This window comes from Neltuma alba, unplaced genomic scaffold, assembly GCF_004799145.2.
Source record: "Neltuma alba isolate B1F8T4 unplaced genomic scaffold, ASM479914v2 tig00011497_pilon, whole genome shotgun sequence".
Lineage (NCBI taxonomy): Eukaryota > Viridiplantae > Streptophyta > Magnoliopsida > Fabales > Fabaceae > Neltuma > Neltuma alba.
Window position 1 is genome coordinate 218,593 of NW_021636165.1, and position 6,853 is coordinate 225,445.

At 35.9% G+C, this 6,853-nt stretch overlaps 1 long non-coding RNA gene across 1 annotated transcript; it reads left to right on the forward strand.

The window, feature by feature from the left end:
• The first annotated feature begins 2,723 nt into the window (after nt 1–2,723).
• Nucleotides 2,724–6,200, forward strand: LOC114714219 (uncharacterized). The gene is made up of 2 exons (XR_003737426.1): nt 2,724–2,808; nt 5,739–6,200. It is a non-coding gene; the product is annotated as an uncharacterized LOC114714219 (long non-coding RNA).
• Nucleotides 6,201–6,853: the final 653 nt, after the last annotated feature.

The window sequence follows — 6,853 nt, forward strand, 5'->3', positions numbered from 1 at the left end:
AGTACTCTGTTTTCCCCACATGTTTTCTCTTGCTCTGTTTCGCCCCTTCCTTAGCACAGAGCCATTCCTAACAGTTCTTTTGTTTCTTTTTTTTTTTCCTGTTCATATTTGATGCAAATCAGTCCCAATAAGTTCATAGAAACAGCAAAGAATTTTTATAGTAAAATGAGTTCGTTGTTTTTGGTCATCAGAGCAAAGATCAAAGATTTTGGAGATGCTGTCGTCGCTGCAATGAGGTAAATAATCCGTTTCTCAGTTCTTCTTCTTCTTCATCTACATCATCGTCAGGATATTTAAGGCTCCAGCTTATATCATTGACATGGGTCAGGAGCATTGAGATTGATCTTCTCAAAGAAGCACTGGATATATTCTACGACTGGTTTACTTGGTTCATCGGCTCAATCTTTGCCTTGAAGTTCACTGAGACAGGGAAGGCTTTCTTCTCTGCAAACTACTCTGTTATGAAGGCCATGTTCCTGATCAGATTCGTTTCGCGTTTGACAACTTTGTTGGCAACGCTGTCTCAGATGCATAAGAGGAGCATGGCTCCACTCCTTCTGATGCTTCTGCTCGACAGCGGAACTTCTCTTTTGGCCCTGAGCATGATTTCAAGGCCCGTTCTGTGGACCTCTTTGGCCATATGGCTCTGTATCTTTGTGCTGTTTGGTTATTGCTGTTTTCCAGAGCTCAAAGACCAGATCTCACAAATCAAGACATGGCTTTGGAATCACGACCCAGAAGGTCCATCCCTGCCAGTGGTCACAGAGCCCGCCCCTGCTGAATAGTAACGTGTTTGATGTGTCTCTTGTTTAAAATCCTTGCTTCAGGTTGTTATGTGTCTGTTGTACCAGAAGTATTTAGTCCTGTGTTATTCCTGATGAGAGAGGTTTTGGTCGGAATGCAGTCTTCAATTTAAAAACCATTAAATAGTCGTATAAAAGAAAAGTGGGTGTTTGTGTTTTTTTAGGTTACATATATATACACATGATGGTATCTTGGTATTGCATTGTTGTAACTAGTGATAATGCTTGTGTTGTTTGAATGGATTGTTTACTTCTTATTATTATTGGTCAGCATCATTTAATGATTGGTCTTCGAAATTTCAACTAAAAAAATTTAAATTAACCGGCAAAAAAAAAACTGAAATTTTAAATGAGATTAGAAGTTGACGCTAATGTTTTTCAGAAGCATAAAATAATCATTACAGCTACAATGATAATACAATGATAATACTACCTCCCATCCTAAATATACAAATTGTCTAATTTGAATAAATTAAAAAAATAGTTATTTATAATAAATAGGTGCCGTTTTTTCAAAATATTCTTGCCAATCAAATCTATTAATTAAAACTACTATTATTATAAGTATCTTGAAAAAAATGAATAAATATGATAATAAAATAATTAGAGTCTTATATTTAAGATTAAAATAAAAGTCAAACAGATTTTATATTAAGGAGTAAAAATAATATTATAAGTACAATCACCAATGAAGTTTATAACAATATCTCTTTCTAATTATTCTCAAAATAATATTGGCAACAAAGCACCATTTTTGGGCTCCCGCCATTTCGAAATCCCACCTTTTGTCTCCTTTTGAGGAGCGACGTCGTTCGCGGCGAGTGCGGGAGATTTTTGGGGTTCTCTACTTCTCTTCCTCTTCCCGACGACCGCCGCGCCCAAGTTTCTCGATCACAGCACTGTAGCTTCTGCTTTTCAGCTTTCTTCTTCTCCTTCTTCACCTCAATCCCCACTTCCTTCTCCGCATAGGAACACTCCTCGTAGCATTGCGAGGAAGGTTTATCCATGGATGACGCTAGCACCACGCTTCGCATACTTGTAGCTACGGACCGCCACCTTCTCTACATGGAGAAGGACGAAATACGACGTGACGACTCATTTTAAGCATTTGATGAAATCTGCTCAACAGCTGAGCAGAAGCAGGTAATTCCCTCCTTTTTACTTAATCGTTTTTTCCTTTATACTTCTTCTATCCGCAATGTGCTTCTCTACTTGCCTATGTTATTGTGCTGCTAGATTAGTTTCGTTGATATTCTATTGAGTTGCTTCTAGTTCTTCGGAGTGAGCATTTGTTTCTCGGAATTGGAAAAAAACGACGAAAAGAAAAAACCTTTGCGGCTCAAAAACTGGTTTATGGAAAATTGCTTCTCTCCTCAATCCACCGCATGTTGTTTTTGTTTCAAAATATGCTTGGTGTGCATGCGATTATATGTCAGCTCATGAAGAGCATTTGATGGGATGTATTTGTATATGGTGTCAGGTTGATTTTTTATTACTTGGCGGCGATCTTTTCCATCAATGATCGGCCAGTGCAGTTTGACGTTGTCAGCGACCAGACTGTTAATTTTCAGGATGTGTAAGAAATTTATGTAATTAGCAACTAATTTTGGCTCTTGCTCATTGCTTCTGTAGCAATATATAATCATATTTAGGCCATCATCTTCTAGCATTTTCTCTGCTCTTTAATCCTTTTTCTGCTTAGACTGATTCTGCTGCATATACTTTCTGTTTACCTTGCTTTTGCTGATGAACACTCGATTTAATGGTTACAGAGAAGTTAACGTGCGATCACATATTTATGTTTGTTCATGTTATAGATTCTTGGGCATTCTCTTTGCAACTGTGAAATACCTAAAACTAAAAGCTTAGCTTCGCTTGGTTCAACTTGTTTCTTTTCTTTTGTTTTTTAAACAGATTTCGTCATGTGAATTATGAAGATCCTCCCTTCAATGTGGGCTCGCCAGTTTTCAGCATTCATGGAAATCACGATGATCCAGCAGGCGTGGTATGAATATTGTTATAAAATTATATATATAATTCTTGGACCATTAATTACTTTGATTGTCTGGGCTATTGTTTTTGATAAGGGCCAGGGCTATTGTCGTTTGCTTAAAGTTCTTCTGTTTCTTATTTTTACAAAATACAAGACTTCAACAGGATGCTATTCTGGTTTCTTACTGATAAACCTTAATAATTGTAAAACAACTCTGGTGTCCTTGAGTTGGGGGTTCAATGTTGCATTTGAGTCTGACCAATTAAGTAGGCTGGAAGCAAAATAACACATTAGAAAGTCCTCAACAGTTGCTCGAGACGATTGTTCTGGTGCTGGTTGCATTGGAGCACTCCTTTCTTTGAATGTTGACCTTTGATTGTAAAAGGCATATTGGTTTTAAGTTTTTAGTTATTCATCATCAGAAATTTTGTTGGTTAAATTTGAAAATCACATAATACATGTGTTGCCTGTCGGAAGAAGCACAAGTATCATTCAATGTCATTTGAAAGGCACAACTCAACCTTTATTTTTTTGTGAGGGGCCAGGAACAGCGAGAATATGAAAGGAGTCATGATCTCCCGTCAGGAGTTGGACATTACAAGTGGTTTCTTTCTTTTTATAGTTCTGTGTGGGCAATAAATAGTTTTGTGGATAGACATTCATTTTCTCATTATCCAATTTGCAATACTAGGAAAAGAAGACCTTGTTATTTGGATACTTTCTTTGGCACTTCTTTTTAAAAAAGTGTAAACAAGATGCGGTACTATTTTTCTTTTCTTTTTTTTTTTTTTTTGGGTCTCTAGAGAGCATAAATAAACTTTCAAGTGTAGGAAGAAGATACTCTCAGCGTGCCCTTCCCCCAGCGTCTCTCAGCGTCCAAATCATAGCCATTGAAATTAATCTAACAGCTCATATAATGCCATATCATTATGCTATAACAAAATAGAAATAAATTTTAAACACAATGTGAAACTTTTTACCAGCTTTAAACTATTATAAGATCTTTTTTTAGCATGAAATATCCCATTTTTTCACTTGCATCATTTCAACCAGAGAATTTATGAGAGCTCCAGACCCCAGAACGATTTAGATAACGATAAAAAATGAAAAAACTTGAACACTAAATATTTATATATAATTTTTTGGAAGGAAGATTTATCTCAGTTTAGTTTGATACAAATCGAGTCAGACAGGACCATAAAGAGTGGCAATATGCTTTTCATGCAATAAGTTCTTTTTTTCTTTTAAAAAAGAAGTGAGATGTCATGTTTCAAATGTGAAGAATCTATTGTCAAAATTCCTAACTTATAAGAACCTTGAAGCATAGAAACAGAGATGCTGCATGGATTTCAGAAGTGCTTTAGACTTAAAAGGATTTCATCAAGTTTATTGACTTGTCAGTTCTACTCATGACCTTGATGTGCGTGCGTGCGTGTGTGTTTTCTTTTTTCACCCCCTCTAAATTGACTCCCCTTAGATTGTAGGAGGCTAGTTAGATTTGGATAAACAAAGGTTACAGAACTTTCTGTTTTTTCTGTTTTGCATGATCTTTTTAGCCTTCTATTCCAAAAACAGAGAAGTTCTTTAAAGGGATGCCTGACATAACAGAAAAAGAACATCTATATACCCAAAAACGGAGAGAGGTGTTTTCATTTACATGCATTTTACTTTTTTTGAGATTTTCTTTTCTTTTGGTCTCAGTTCTTGTATGTTGCATTTGGTCCATGTTGCCATATTATGCTTTCTTTAGTTGACAGTTTAGGAACAATTATACCGAAGCATTTCATATAAATGGATGCAAAAGTGGACATGGTAGAAGTTCTATTGCTCATACCGCAGTTAAATGAATTGATTTGCGTGAACTTTATATGTAGTACCTTTTGAGGTCAATGCTTTTCACTGCATCTCTCTTGGAACTCAGGACTATTTTACAGTGCATCCCGTTATATTGCTTTTGTTCCGATCATGCTTAGGAGGAATTAGGATTTCAGTTCTTTATAAGTAAAAAATGGACAAAACGGCGTTTGATTCACAGTTAAGAGAGAAATTAAGAGACTAGAGAGTAGTAGGATTGGCATTTTTGACAGTACAATGCAGGGTCAATTTCTTCATGCCTTGATCTCATTTTATCATCACATATCATTTACACATGTCAGACTTAAAAATCAATGTTTCTAATGGGTTTTTAAATCACAAAAGCAAATGCCAACTAATGTGCATTATGTGTGAACCTTCATATACATTAGTTGGCTTGGCAAGACTTTGTGCTCAATCATCAAGACAGTTTACATCTTAAAGCACAAAATTATGGAAGGGTTACATCTTTTTCATTTTTGATTATATGGAACATTCACAAAGAACTTCACATCATCATCAGCTTTTTACAATAGATAAGCTGGTATTAACAGACTGATGAACTTTATTTGAATTTTTTGGATAGCAGCTTTATTTGATCTTTAAGGTCACTTGCATCCTTGAACAGAAATCCTAGAAGCTTGTATCTTTTTCATTCGCTAGCATACATATAAGTAAATAACATTACTTTATAACAATCATTTAATGCATGTTTCTACAAACATGTAATCAGCCTTGGTTTAATCTAACTGATCAACGATCTTGTTCTTGATCCATATTTTGTGATTTCTTATGGAACTTACTGTCACACAAGGGTATATAGTTAACTCATTCAGAGAAAGACAAGCTGTCTTTGTGTTTACAGATTCTTTCCTTTATTCCAATCATATCTTCTATTTTTTCTGATGAGCTAGGCCTCATTTTTTTGGAATCACATATTCAGTATTTCCAGATTTATTTTGCGTATCTTTCCTTGAATCCCTTATCTGTAGTATCATCATTGGACATCTTCAAAAGTTCAAACTTCGAACGATGCTTGTTTGTTTTGATCCTGTGATTTTTCTTATTATTTTGATTTTGACAGGCAGTAAATCAGACTTAGTTATGTACAAGCCCAAGGAGAAGGGAAAATTGCAGAGAAAGACATCATCGTGGTCAGCGAGAAGTATGACTGGCTGGATGTTGGGAAATTAGGGAAAATAACACTTCCTAATCTCATGGAGGTTCATCCTTGTTAATATAAGAACCTGAGAATGGTCATCCAAAGTGGCAGAAAATTCGGTCTCTACTAACATGATCAGTTGAAGAGGAGGAATATCATGTTGTCTAGTTTCTTGCTGTTGCTCATTCCCTGACCCCTTGATCAATTATCATTGAGGTAAGGCATATATGTTGAAGGTGAATGCAGCACAAGAAACCATATACATTTTATGTCACGTTTTTTCTTTTGGCCTGTGTAATTTGGCAAGTTGGTTGGATCAGTATACAAGTACTCATCTTGCTGGAGTTCAGAGTTGAAAATATAACATGACGAGACTATGATTCTTACATTTCATGTTATACGATAATTAATTTTTCCCTTGAAAGTATGTTCAAGTTTAAGACCTTAGGTCATCATATTAGCTTATTGGGTAGGGAGTCATCATTCCTCCAAAATGTGTTTGGTTCTATGGTAAAAAGCTTCTTTCCTTGGCTGAAGTAAAGGAAGCATAATTCCCTTAGTTGAGGAAAACATCAATCCCTTATAAACGTAACAATAATGCGCACCAAACACTTCAAGATAAAGATATCCCATTCTCTCTCTATGAATATTTTCCGGGGAAGTGATGCTTTAACTGGGGAAATCCTATTGACATAGTCAATTACTGTTCTTGATTCTTTTTGCATATTTTGTCCGGGATCTTCTCTGACTCTAAATGTATGTTTGTCAAATTGTCTAAATAAAAACTACAGTTAGAACCTTTTTTTTTTCCTTTCAAGTTACAAGAGAGTGGACTCGAACCTGCAACACGCACACATGCCACTCAGCCAAGCGGTCAGTGGTTACTGATGACACGCAGAACAGGCCCAGAATGCCTGGAAAAATAATAATTCTATTCACACCTAATATCTGAAATGTACAAGAGAGCATTTACATCCACATGAGGCCCAGCTACTTATAGACCGAAAAACATTAAGCAGAGGACTACATATCCTAAATGGG